The 14,449-nt window shown below is 43.2% G+C and overlaps 1 protein-coding gene across 8 annotated transcripts in view; it reads right to left on the reverse strand.

The window, feature by feature from the left end:
• LOC306663249 (zinc finger protein 124-like) overlaps positions 1-14,449 on the reverse strand; it is a 368,872-nt gene that overhangs the window by 229,492 nt on the left and 124,931 nt on the right. The window contains exon 6 of one of the 8 annotated variants that reach the window (XR_013764408.1): positions 7,735-9,023. The exons of 5 other annotated variants lie outside the window; for them this stretch is intronic. The gene's annotated coding sequence lies outside the window, so the exon portion shown is untranslated. Of the gene's footprint in view, positions 1-7,734; positions 9,024-14,449 lie in introns of those variants that run through there. 2 more of the 8 variants (XM_079143682.1, XR_013764409.1) reach the window with 2 other exon arrangements.

Here is a 14,449-nt window from a genome sequence, read left to right on the forward strand (position 1 = left end):
TTATATATTCCTCCCTTTCTTGTTTTATATTGGAAGGGGGTGTTGTTCGGTCTGGCTACTTCCTGCTGGACGGGGGTGGAGTCAGGGACGGGTGGGGGAATCGGGAGGAACATGGTCAAGAAGACCCATAACAAGGTCAAAAAAGGGAAGATCTGTTGGGGACTAAAGTCACAAAATGTTTCCTGTAGCCAGAGGTCCTGCATTGCTTTATTCCATTCCTCCAGGTGGTGGATGGGTGGAATAAGCCAGGCGTCCTGATGGAGGGCCACTAGGAAGGAGGTCCATAGGTTGGTTACAGCTCCCTCAACAGGTAGTGAGGTGTTCCCGAGAGGAGGTGCTGGGCTCATCTCTTGCCAGTAGCTGATAATTCCTGAGGAGAAGCTGGTTAAAAGCCTTGTTAGAGATTTTACCCACTTGGTTCTGGAGGAACTTAATGATACAGGGTAGAAAGAGACAGGTGAGAAAAACTATGGATAATGGTCCTAGAATGGGCCATACCCATGTTAGAAGGGGAGACTGAACCACAAGGAGAATGGGGAATGGGGGGGGGTCTTTGTAGGTCTGCTGCCAAATTACATAATTTGATGATATTTTGTTCCACTAGGCCAGATTCATTAATAGCAACATTCTTCTTGAAGGAATGCACAGATTCCCCCTTTTTCAGCCGTAAGGAGGTCCAGAGGCTAGCGATTCTGGAGAGTCACCTGGGCCAAGGAGGTTACCTGCTTTGGCAGAGAGGCAAGGGAGGAGGCAGTAGAGGAGAGAGTGCTTTCCAGCCGGGTGTTGATATCTCATAAGGAGTGGGCAAGAGCACCTCCTGATAGACCCATCCCAGCAAGGGAAGTGATCAATGAAACACCAACCAGTATGGGTAGGAAAGCTGCATGCTTAACACGTGAGTGTGGGGACATAAGGAACTGAAGTTCCGAGCTGCTGTAAAGGGTTAACTGTGGAACAATTGTAACAAGGACACAAAGGGAGGTTAAGTTCTTAAAGAGGACATTTGTGAGGCTTCCATTACACCAAAAGAAATGTCTGGGTTGAGCATAAGTAGTATTGTTAACAGTGATGTTAATGGCACAGGCCATGGAAGGAGCAGCTTGGGTTTGGGTTCCATAGATGCAGGTTCGAGGAGGTGAGTGGGAGGTGATGTCCTCAGGTTCCTACAAGGGGATGTGAGAAAAATGTTTTATGGAAGACTTCCGGGAAGGAAATGTGTAGCTTGTAGCTTTTAGGGGAACCGCAGCTAGCAGAGGTAGGTTTAGAGAAGCGCAAAGAAAACAATTGGCATGGCTAATAGTAGGAAAGGTGCAATTGAGGAGGCCAATGGTGTCTTTTAGTATCTGAAGCCAGGAGTAAAATGAGCCAGAGAAGGAGGAGGAATTTTGTTAGTCCTGCATGATGATTTTTTCTGAATGCTTGATGTCAGAAGATACCTGAGACACCTGGGTGCCTATGGAGACATATTCCCAAGATATGTGGAGGGATCCACAGGGAGTGTGAGAATATCCGTTACAGTAAACAGAAGCAGTTACCCCTGAAGCCCACCAAGGATCCCATGAGTCCTTGATGGTGAGATTGTAGGTGTGGGCATTGCTAATGTAGGAAAAGATGCCTATGTTCAGCTGTCCCAAAAAGGCATCATGAACCCTGCAAGACAAATATGGGCAGCCTCCGTAGGTATCAGGCCACCATCTGCAGTAATCTCGGGCTTGATCATATAAAAAGCAAAGGTAGGAGTGGGTAGCCTGTTGAAATAGCTTGGTGTCAGGGGAAATGAGATATGAATAACGCCAGAGCAACCCATCAGGGGACAGTCGGCTGTTGCTGCCAGAGAGGTGGTCTTGGTGTTCTTTTCTGTGTATATTTGCCTCATCTTAAATCTCCACGTGAAAGTTGTGGAGGTTATTAAGGGGGCATAAGGAGAAGGGGTAGGAAGATAGGGGTTAGGGCTGGACTAACAGATTATGTTCAGGAATTGGCTCAAGAAGGGAGACTTGGGAAAAATGAAGCTTTAAGGGGTTATGAGGAGAGGTAGAGCAAGAGTATTTTGTTTGAGGTCCGCAGGAAGGTATCGCCGAGGACTCCAGGTGAGTTTCTTCAGGGCCCTGGGAACTGGAGACTGGCTTTAGTCTGGAAATATGAATCCATGGAGTAAGCCAATTGTTAAGGAGGGTCAGCTTGGCAGCTGTCGGAGTACACAAGATCACCGAAGTTGGGCCCTCCCATTTTGGTTTGAGGGGATCTCTCTCTCCCGGGGGACAATAGTACACAAACTGACCAAGTGTTAGAGGGAGGGAGTTCTGGGAGAGGTCGGGGTCAGGGAGAAGCCAGTCTTGGTGCTTCCATAATTCAGTTCAGAGGTGAAGAGAAGGGGTAGGGCATAGTTCTCGGGAAGGGGCCAGGCTTTTGGTGAGATGCCAGGGGGAAGAAGAGGGTGGCAATACATAATCTCAAAGGGGGAAAGGAGTGAGGGTTTTTTTTTTTTTTTTTTGGCAGAGCCTGCAGGCAGAGAAGAGCCAGAGGAAGTAGCTTCACCCAATCCATACTTAATTCCATGGTGAGCTTTGTAAGGATATCTTTGAGAGTTCGGTTTGTTCTTTCAACTTTTCCTGATGCTTGTGGGTGATAAGGACAATGGAAATGCCAGGTAAAGGACAACATCTGAGTGATAGACGGGTGATCTGTGAGGTGAACTCTGGGCCATTGTCAGACTGGATCAAGATGGGCATTCCAAATTGAGGAATGATTTGAGCCATCAGAATGGAGGCTACTGTAGAGGCTCTTTTGTTGGATATGAGAAAGGCCTCGACCCAGCCAGAGAAGGTGTTTACTAGGACCAGCAGATATTTTATGTGTTTAACCCTGGGCATGTTGGTAAAGCCAATTTGCCAGTCTGCCACATGGGTGTGCCCACGGGCTTGGTGAGAGGGAAAAGGTTTGGGCTGCAAGGGTGTGTTGGTGTTGGTTCGCTGGCAGATGGGACATGTCAAGGATTTGTTGTTGCAAGAGGGCTTTGTCATCCACAGAGAGGGAGAAGAAAGATTGGAGGAAGATTGCCAGGCTTTGGGGGCTAGAGTGGAACAGGGAATGAAGGAAGTGAAAAAGGTGTTTATGGTCTTCCTTGTGCATATCGCCGAAGGGGGTGAGCATGAGCACAGTGGAGGGGTTCAGGGTTTTGAGGGCAGCTCCCATGCCACGTGGTCAGCCCTAGAGTTTGACTGTGATGGGAGAAGAGTCAGATTGATGTGCCTTGCAATGAGTGACTCCAAGCCTGGAGGGCAACTGTGCAGCCCTGAGTAGGTCAGAAATAAGTTTGGAATTGTTAACAGAAGTGCCCTTGGATGTTAGTATTCCTCTTTCCTTCCATATGGCAGCATGGGACAGCAAAGTGTGAAGAACATATTTAGAATCTGTGTAGAGGGATAGAGCTTTCTCTGCTGCCAATTCGCAGGCTCAAATAGCTGCCAGAAGTTCAGCCTGTTGGTTAGTAGTGTTTAGTGGGAGAGGGTTGGCTTCTATTGTTGAATGGGAGACGACAGCATATCCCACTCTCCATGTGCCATTGTGCATGAATGAACTACCATCTGTAAACCAAATAAGGTTGGGATGTGGCAAAGGGCCTTCGGAGATTGAAGTGGGACAGGGTAAAAATGTTTCTAAGGTTTCTGTACAACTGTGTATGGGGAAATCAGCTGGGGGAGGGGAGGCCGGGAGCAGAGAGGCAAGGTTTAATGGAGGGCAAGCTTTAAAGGATACCGCCAGATTCTGGAGAAAAGATGTAAGTAAGGAAAGCACCCTAGAGGGGAGAAGTGACTGGAGCCCTTTGTAGGTGAGCAGATCCTTCAGATGATGTGGCAAAAGAATGGTAAAAGGGGATCCAAAGTTCAGCTAATGAGCTTCCTTCTGGAGGACCTGGCTGGCAGCTGGGGCTCGCAGACAAGATGCCCACCCTCTAATGGTGGGATCTACCTGTTTAGAAAGATAGGATACTGGAGCAAAAGTGGGGCCATACTCTTGTCCTAAGACCCCCAAACCTTGGCCTCCCTTTTCATGAACATACAAGAGAAATGGTTTGGATAAATTAGGCAAGTGAAGGGCCGGAACTCAAAGGAGCGCTTGTTTGAGCATCTGAAAAGGCCGTCCAGCAGTTGAAAGTAGTGGCTTGTTCTGGGGGTCCTTTGCCATATCATATAGTGGTCTAGCTAGGAGGGAAAATTTGGGAATCCATGCCCTGAAGTATCCTGCCAGTCCTAAAAAAGATAAAATTTCGACCTTGGTTTTTGGGGTGGGGAGAGAGTTAATGAGGTGTTTCCTGTCAGTGGTAATAGCTTTTTTTCTGTGCGAAATGAGGAACCAAGGTAGGTGATGTGGGTGTAGAGATTTGCGCCTTTTGGGGGAAGGCCTGATACCTCTTTCGGGCTAAGTGATTGAGTAAGTTGATGGTGTCAACGTTGGAGATTTCAGCCGAAGAGCTACAAAAGGAGATCATCTACATATTGAAGGAGGTTGGAGTTGGGGCAGGCTGAGTGGAAGCCTTCCAGGTCCCCTGCCAAAACCTGCCCAAAGATATGGGGACTATCCCTAAAACCCTGAGGACAGTCCATGTGAGAATGTTGAGAATGTCTGGTTTTTGGGTCAGTCCAGGTGAATGCAAAAATGTCTTGGGATTCAGGTGCAAGGGGAATAGAGAAAAAGTCATCTTTTAAACTGATAACAGAGAAATGGGTAGAGGTGGCTGGGATCTGGGAAAGAAGAGTGTATGGGTTAGGGACCAGGGGGTGGGTAGGAATAACAGAGGAATTAATGAGGTGAAGGTCTTGTACCAACCGGTAGATACCATTAGGTTTCTTAACCACTAATATGGGGATGTTATGGGGAGAAAGGGTAGGCCAAAGGTATTTTTTAGTTATAAGATCATGTATGATAGGCTGGAGGCCAAGTAGGGCAGCAGTGGAAAAGGAATACTGAGATATGGGGAGAATGGGTAGGCTGAAGGTATTTCTTAGTTATAAGATCATGTATGATAGGCTGGAGGCCAAGTAGGGCAGCAGTGGACAAGGATACTGGAATTGACTAGGAAACTGGTTGGGATCTTTAAGGCGAATGCGGATGGGAGGGCAATCGACCATGGAGGGGCTTTGGGTGTACCATATGATAGGATTAACGAGGTGGGTTGGGACAGAAAAATGGTTGTGTGGATGGCCCTCTAGTGGCCCAGCACAGTCAGAGCAAAAGGGAATTGTGGGATCACCTGTCAGGAGGGCCATTAGGAAGTGTGGAGTGGGGAAGACGGTGGCTGTATCGAGATGGTGGTTTTGAGGATTGAGAGAATATCCCTACCAAGAAATGGCACTGGGCACTGGAGCATGACAAGGAAGGAATGTGAGAATGGGAAATTTTCTATGGTTCATGTAAGGGGAAGGATCTTTAGTGGAAGTATAGATTTCCCTGCTACCCTGACAATAAAAGAGGATGATGGCATTGTGGGTCCCCAAAACTCCATGAAGTCCGAAAATGTGGCTCCAGTATCTAAGAGGAAATTAATACGGCACCCACTCACACAAATTTCCACCCTGGGTTCCTGCCTGTCAACAGTGATGGCTGGGGAGGAGGACCCAAGGTCCCATCAGTTGTTGTGTGCCAGGCCCAGGAGGTCAGCATTAGGGTTCCTGCCGCAGCTCCCCTTCGGGAGGTGGGACAGTCTGATCCCCAGTGACCCATTTGTTGGTATTTTGGGCAAGGGGTAATAGGGGTCCTTGGGGTGGGACATGCTTTCACCCAGTGGCCTTCTTTTCCACATTTGAAGCAGGCACCTGGAGGATTTTTACTTTGTGGATGATGTTGGTGCCATGCTTGGGGGGTCCCTTGAAGGACCTGAACAAGAATCTGAAACTTACTATGCTCTGCCTTTTCATATCTCTGGTATTTGTGGCATTCAGCTTCCTCATCATGGTTATGGAAGACCTTGAAAGCCACAGCCAGAATTTTGGTCTGAGGTGTTGCAGGCCCTCGTTCAAGTTTTTTTTTTTTTTTTTTTTAATTTAGTCTTAACGTCAGGGTAAATTTGAAATAGAAAATAAGTCATAAGGATGTGTCTAACATCGGGGGTCTCAGGACCTAAGTTGGTATATTGTTGGAGAGCCTTAGTGAGACGATCTAAAAATTCAGAAGGGGTTTCACTTTTTTTCCACATTATTTCCTGGAATTTTTGGAAATTAACTGCCTTACGGGTGGCCTTCTTAAGGCCAGCAACTATGCAGGCAACAAACTGATGTCTCAGCTGCACTCCAGCTGTGGTGTTATAGTCCCAGTCTGGGTCCTGTTCAGGAACCGCATGGGGGCCAGTGTGATGTTTAGGGTTAACATGATGGGTGTCATCTGCATGGGCTTGGGCTAATTCCCATACCCACCTACATTCTTCAGGAAGAAGGGTATTGGCTAGAAGCATGTAGATGTCATGGTGGGTGAGACTGTAAGCCTGGAGGACCCACTGGAATTCCTGAACATATGTAGTGGGATCAGTCATGAAAGAGCCCAATCTCTTCTCAAGCTGGGTGAGATCAGTCATGGAAAATGGAACATGAACCTGAATAACCCCTTCGCGTCCAGCGACCTCTCGAAAGGATGCCAGGACATGTGAATGGGTGGTTTGGGAGCGTGACCTAGTGGCTGGAGGGCTGAAGGAGTTAGGAGCAAGGGAGGGTGATGGTGAAGAGGACTCAGGAGAGGATGATGAAGGAGAGGAAGGGACAGAGGGAGGTGAGTGGTAGGGGGGTGGTTCATCTGCGGGATTGAAAGAGGAGGTGGCAGACTCGGCAGTAGGGGAGGGTTTGCAGGCAAGGAGAACCTGATGAGGTCTGCAGGAAGAATAGAGATTGGGGTGAGAATGGAGGAGGGTAAAGTCTTCAACGTAGGGGAAGGGGATCTCCTTCCACTTTTTCGAGTGCTGGCAGTAATTGAAAAGATCCCGGAAAATTTGGGGGTCAAGGGAGCCTTCAGGAGGCCACCAACTAAGATTGTCTAATAGGTACGAAGGCCAATCTTGGGTGCAAAATTTAATGAGGGTTTTAGGTTTATTATCTGGAGCAAGTGAGAGATGAGCCAAGTTAGAGTAGGCATTTTAAGGGAGAGTCGTTTGGGAGGGAAGAAGAGGCCCCCATTGTTTACAGCGGAGAGGAAGTGAGGGAGATGAGAGGCAGAGGAGGGGAGGGAGAGAGAGATCGATCTCCGGACCAGGGGAAGTGAATGGATGACTCGTTCAGGCCTCCCCAATGAGCAAAACCATTCACGGGACTCGATAGAGTCGGGGGCAAGGGAAAAGTCAGGTCATCACCCGAGATTTTCCCTGCCGGGGTGAAATGCTGGAGGTCACGGAGTAACTAGCGCTAGGCTTTTGCCAGTCGGCGTGGAAGAGGAGAGGAGAGAAAGATGGAGAGAAGAGGAAGGGGTCTGTTGTTCCCTCCTGCCTGACTGAGGGAGGAAAGAGGCACCTAGGAGTCCACCATGGTCGTGAAGGCTGAGGTGGGGTGCGATCTCCCCCATATAACCAGACATTGGGGTTTGCCTGACAATCACGGCCAAAGTCCTGTGGTAAGTCTGATTAAGGGTGGTCGCCTATGAAAGGGTAACTCACCTAACAGTTGGCCAGTGATGGTTGCAGGGTAGCCAGTGCTTGAGAAGGCGGATGAGGGTGAGAAACTTTGGCTGGGTGGATGGAGGGAGTCCTCAATTGATGAGGGATTCCCCTCCTGGGTTTTGGCACCAATGAAAGAAGCGCATGGAGCCACAGTCCAAAGCAAATCATGGGAGAAGTTCCACTTTATTCTGAAAATACATGCTCTTTTATAAGGCTGGGGAAGAGCTAATAGTTCAGGGAGAGAGGCAGGGTGGCAGTTGATTGGACAGGGACCTATTTCCGAGGTCCTGGGATGGGGTGGCAAGGACTGATTTGCTGCAGGGAAGAAGTTATGAGGGTAAAGTCAGGAAGAGAAGCTTGGCCAGCGCCATGTTGTCACCTGGGGGTGGTGACCTTATAATAGGACCTCATGAGGATAATACCAAGCTGTTTATACTCATTGGTCCTCTCCCTAGTTTGAGTTAATTTATGTAGTCCAAAGAAAGTGGACCAAGTAAAGGTTTTAACACATTGTTCATATACTTAGGGCTTCTCTCCATTATGCTCTCCTTCATGTCTGTGAAGGAGACTAGAACTAGTTAAGACTTCCCCACATTGTTTACCCTGATAAGGTTTCTCACCAGTATGAGTTAACCCATGTTATCTAATGGAACAAAACACTAAGGCCTTTCCCATATTGTTTATATTCATAGTACTCATAGCAGTATGACTTTGTTCATGTTGTCAAATGATTTGAACTGAAGGGTATCCCACATTATTTACTTTCATAGAACTTCACTCTAGTATGACTTTAATCGTGTATATGAAGAAAAGAAGAACTAGTAAGGGCTTTACCACATTGTATACATTCATAGGATCTCTCCTATGAGATTTTAAAAATGTATTTGAAGGTAATTAGACCTAGTGAAGGCTTTAGCTCATGGGTTACATTCATAGGGTTTCTCTTCACCATGAGGTTATAAAAGTATAAAGCACCAATAAAAAAAAAAAGATGAAAGAGATCCAAAATGGTGGACTAGAGAGAGGCTGCATTCCTTGTATTCTGTAACTTTGTAACTCGGGTTCCAAGCCAGAGGAAAATCTGTCTGTGAGGCAGTCTTTGCTCCTCATCGATCCCCTGCTGTTTACCCCATTTGTCCACCTTAATCACCTGCAGTCTGCCAGCATATTGACTATTTTATGAGTGCAGATGACTCATTGTCTATCATCCACCATTTGCCTGTTTGCCTGCCTCTTGCCTGTCCATCACCTGCCTTTAACCTACCCATCACTCACCGCCTGAGGTCCACCTGCCAATTGTTTTCCAGTAGACTGCAGACTGCCCGAAGACCACCAGCAGATCACCAGCTGCCTTCTTTTGCCTGAAAATCCACAGCCACAGTACCTGCAGGTTTGGTTACATATTATTGCTAAAACATTTTGGTACAACAGCCTGCACCTGCAGGAAGCCTGGCCCAAATGACCACACCCTGCCTCCAGGACCCTCCAGCATGACTGACTGTACCCCACATGGACTCAGTTCCCATGCCCCACATTGCAGCTCCCCATTTGCCAACATGTTTGGAAGCCAGTGCAGCTATCTTGGATTACGCTGGAAGTGGAAGCTGCCATCATTAGGTGGGATCAATCCCATCCTCAGACCCCTGTTGGAGACTAGAGGTTCATTGTCAGGTACCATTATGCATCAGGCTACTGAAGACTGGGTGATTTGAATACTATTTGACTGTTATAGTGGAGATTTTTTTTCTCTTTTTTGAAAAATTTTAAGTTTATTTCTTTATTTTTCTTGCTCTATTTTCCTTTTGTTTACCTGTTTCCTCAGAGTCTTTTTCTCCCTTTTCTCATGCTAACAACCAACTTCTTTTGATTCCATGATCACACTTCCTATGGTCTACTTCTATGTACTCTTTCCTTATCGCATTAACAGTTAAATCCGACATCCCTCCCTATCCTCTCTGTCCACCATTAGAAACTGTAGACCTCATTGCAAATCTATGTTATACTGTAGATAATAATTGAACTCATCCTGTATATTATGGCAATATTGTAAACATCTTCACAGGGGCTATTTGGTTTAGGACTACATACTGTCTGTACAGGGTGCTGCTAATATTGATCTCCCCCTTAAAGAAGAGGTTTTGGAAACCTACAGGGTCAATATAAGCCTATAGGAGGGAAACTGCAATACCCAGATCTGCACTGCTAGAGGGGAAGATACATGAAGAACATGAAAAAAACAAGGGAAGAAAGTGTTCCAAACAATTATTAATACAATCCAGTGACAGCACAGTAGAAGAAATGTCAGAAAAGGAGTTCAGAATATACATAATTAGAATGATTCATGAAGAAAAGGATGAGATAAGAGAGCAATTGCAGGCAATGAATGATCACTCCAATAAACAGTTGAAGGACCAACTGCAGGAAGCAAAGGATCATTTCAACAAAGAGAGATTCTCAAGAAAAAAACCCCAAAATCAAACAAAAAATAAATAAATCCTTGAAATGAAAAAAACAATAAACCAAATAAAAATCTCAATGAAAAGCATCACCAAAAGACTAGATCACTTGGAAAACAGAATTTCAGACAATAAAGACAAAATATTTAATCCTGAAAATAAAGTTGACCAAACAGAGAAGACGGTAAGAAATCATGAATAGAACCTCCAAGAACTATGGAATATCATGAAAAGACCAAATTTAAGAATTATTGGGATTGAGGAAGGCACAGAGATACAAACCAAAGGAATGAACAATCTATTCAATGAAATACTATCAGAGAATTTCCCAAACCTGAAGAATGAAATGGAAAATCAAATACAAGAGGCTTTCAGAACACCAAATGCACAAAATTACAACAGATTCACACCAAGGCACATTATAATGAAAATGCCTAACATACAAAATAAAGATAGGATTTTAAGGGTTGTGAGAGAAAAGCATCAGATTACATAGGGGGAAACCAATGTGGATATCAGCAGATTTCTCAGCCCAGACCCTAAAAGCTGGACCTGGAACAACATATTTCAAGCTCTGAAAGAACATGGTTGCCAACCAAGAATCCTATACCCAGCAAAACTAATCTTCAGATTTGAAGATGAAATAAAATCCTTCCATGATAAACAAGAGTTAAAAGAATTTACAAGTAGAAAGCCTGCTCTACAGAATGTTCTCAGCAAAATATTCCAGAAGGAGGAAATGAAAAACAACAATGTAAGTCAGCAAAGGGAGGAACTACCCTAAAGGAAAAGTCAAAGGAGAAACCAAGTCAAGTTAAAAACCAAAAATAAGCCCAAATGACTGGAAATACAAATCATATCACAATAATAACCCTGAATGTTAATGACCTAAACTCATCAATCAAAAGACACAGACTGGCAGACTGGATTAAAAAGAAAGACCCAACAATATGCTGCCTTCAAGAGACTCATCTCAGAGAAAAAGATTAAAGGTGAAAGGATAGGAAAAAGCATACCACATACATGGACTCAGTAAAAAAGTGGGGGTTTCCATCCTTATATGAGATAAAGTGGACTTCAAGTAAAAGTTAGTCAGAAGGGATAAAGAAGGACATTTCATACTGCTTAAGGGAACCATAAACCAGGAAGACATAACAATTGTAAATATTTATGCCCCTAACAATGGTGCATCTATGTTCATCCAAAAAAAAAAAAAAATTCCTTCTCAATTTCAGGAATCAAATAGACCACAACACAATAATCCTGGGTGACTTTAAACACACCTCTGACAGAATGCATAAGATAATTCTTTCCCCTTCAGAGTCCTATCAATAGAGTATGTTAGCTAACATAGATTTTTTGCCAATGAAGAGAGAGAAAATGGTCTTTTATCTGCAGTTTTAATTTACATTTCTTTTTTAATGAGTGAAGTTAACTATAGTGTTTTTTTTATGTAAACAAATGGGATACATGTTGTTTCTCTGTACATGGAGTCAAGGCATACCATTTTTGTAATCATAAATTTACATAGGGTAATGTTGACTCATTCTGTTATTTTTCCCTCCCCCCACCCCTCCCACCCCTCTTTTCCCTCTATACAGTCCTTCCTTCCGCCATTCTTACCACCCTCCTTAACCCTAACCCTAAACCTAACCCTAACCCTAACGCTAACCCCTCCCACCCCCCATTATATGTCCTCATCGCTTATCAGTGAGATCATTCGTCCTTTAGTTTTTTGAGATTGGCTTATCTCACTTAGCATGATATTCTCCAATTTCATCCAATTGCCTGCAAATGCCGTAATTTTATCATTCTTTATGGCTGAGTAATATTCCATTGTATATATATGCCACAGTTTCTTTATCCATTCATCAACTGAGGGACATCTAGGTTGGTTCCACAATCTGGCTATGGTGAATTGAGCAGCAATGAACATTGATGTGGCTGTATCTCTGTAGTATGCTGATTTTAAATCCTTTGGGTATAGGCCAAGGAGTGGGACAGCTGAGTCAAATGGTGGTTCCATTCCAAGCTTTCTGAGGAATCTCCATACTGCTTTCCAGAGTGGCTGCACTAATTTGCAACCCCACCAGCAATGTATGAGTGTACCTATTTCCCCACATCCTCGCCAACACCTATTGTTGCTTGTGTTCTTGATAATCGCCATTCTAATTGGGGTGAGATGGAATCTTAGGGTGGTTTTGATTTGCATTTCCCTTATTACTAGAGATGTTGAACATTTTTTCATATATCTGTTGATTGCGTGTACATCTTCTTCTGGGAAGTGTCTGTTCATTTCCTTAGGCCATTAGTTGATTGGATTATTTATATTCTTAGTTTAGAGTTTTTTGAGTTCTTTATATATTCTGGAAATTAGAGCTCTATCTGAAGTATGAGTGGCAAAGATATTCTCCCACTCTGTAGGCTCTCTCTTCACATTACTGATAGTTTCCTTTGCTGAGAGAAAGCTTTTTAGTTTGAATCTATCCCAGTTGTTGATTCTTGTAACACCTGGAAGACAACCTCAGACATTTGTGTTTACTAATAGCAAATTTTATTTCCTTTTTCTATATTTCCAATGGTTATTATTTTGCCAATTTACATGTTAGGAAGGACAGCTCTTTGTGATATGAGCTGTAAATATCTCCCTTAGTTGTCTTTTTTAAAAGTTTGTTCATGATGCTTCTTTCCATAAAAAAATTGATTTTTATGTAACAAAAAGTACGAGTGAAATAAATTATGACTTCAGGATTTTAAGTCATGAAAGTTTAGATAGATCTTACAAACTCCAGATTTGTTAAGAAAAAATTTTCAAGTTTTCTTATTATTATTTAATGGATGTGTTAGTTAAAAAATATCTTTAGTACATATGGAAATTATCATGGTGTATGAGGTAAGGCAGGGATATTGTTTTACTTATCCCTATAACATTTATTGACTACTTCTTTTTCCCAGTAATTGGAGATGATGTGCTCTTCATACATTCAATTTTTATATGTATCTTAGCATACTTAATTCTGGATATTCTGTTTTGCTAATAGACCAGTATGATACTCTTAAATTATTTAGGCTTTTTAAAATGTCTTAATGTGTTTAGTGCTGGTCCCACTTCTATGCTTTTTTCACTAAATTTAGCATCAGGTGATACAGCTTAAAAGTTATGTTTATATAGCTTAAGTTTTCATTGAGATCTAGTTACAGTTACAAATCAATTTATACATTTATAGGGTCCTTTTATTTGTAGAAAGTCTATTTCTTTGCATTTTATTATATTTTGAATAAGTCTCACATTTTTATTGACAAACATATGAATATTTTTTTGTTACTGTTACATATAAAATCTTTTTGAAGTCAGAATTGGGGACAGGCAGTTAGTGTAGAAATAGGGGATCAGGTCAATTTGAGGAAATGGAGCCATGAGAGCCATCTGCCTCTGGAAGTTGGAGACTGCACCTGGGAGAATGGAATGTCAAGGATCTCCAGAGCCCATTGATCACCAAATTTACCTGCCCTTATCAAGGACTGCAAGGAGCTGCTAATTAATGCCCTCCAGGCCTTTGCCTGGCTGAATCACTTTGGCCCTCCCCCTGCCCATTTGCTTCTCACTTTATGCATCTCACCTGCAAAACCAGGCCTAGTCTCATAGGCAGGAAGGAGAAATAAGCGGGGAGAGAACTGAAGAACAAAAGAGACCTTTACCTATAAAAGATGTAGGGTGCACTCACTTCTTGGGACTTTAGAATATCAGCCATGGGCCTCTTCTCCCTCCCAAGGAAGTCTGTATTATTCCTTTAAATAAAACGTACTTAATATGCTTGTCCTGGCATGCTTCTCTAGTGTTCAAACTTTGACATTAGAGGGAGCAAAATTTGTCACCAGTAAACTGCAGTATATTTTCTTCCATTAAACCTTCCAAAAGATTGTTTGAATATATGTAAACTACTGATTTTTGTATGTTGATTTTTATACTTTAATTTAATTGTGCTATCTTACTGTCTGTAGTAGCTGTTAATAAAATATCTTGAATCTTCAAAAGAAAAAAAAAGTAATTATAGTTGTACATGAGTCAGCTACCAGAATATTTAGTGCAGCATATTTATAGAATAATAAATTGGAAACCCAAATGGACCAATAGGTAACTGGCCAAATAGTATTATAATACCACTACAAAGCAGTTTACTATGGAATCATTAAAATCATATAGTATAAGAATATTTAATATAAAACATGATTGTTGAAAGGGAAAAGCAAGTTACAAAATACTGTAAGTTTGAACCTATATATGTAAAAGAGAAAAAACTGCATGTGTGCATTTGTATGCATTTGTGTGTGTAAATTGAATAAAGATGACACA

Source organism: Sciurus vulgaris (assembly GCF_902686455.1).
Source record: "Sciurus vulgaris genome assembly, chromosome: 6".
In the NCBI taxonomy this organism is placed as follows: Eukaryota; Metazoa; Chordata; class Mammalia; order Rodentia; family Sciuridae; genus Sciurus; species Sciurus vulgaris.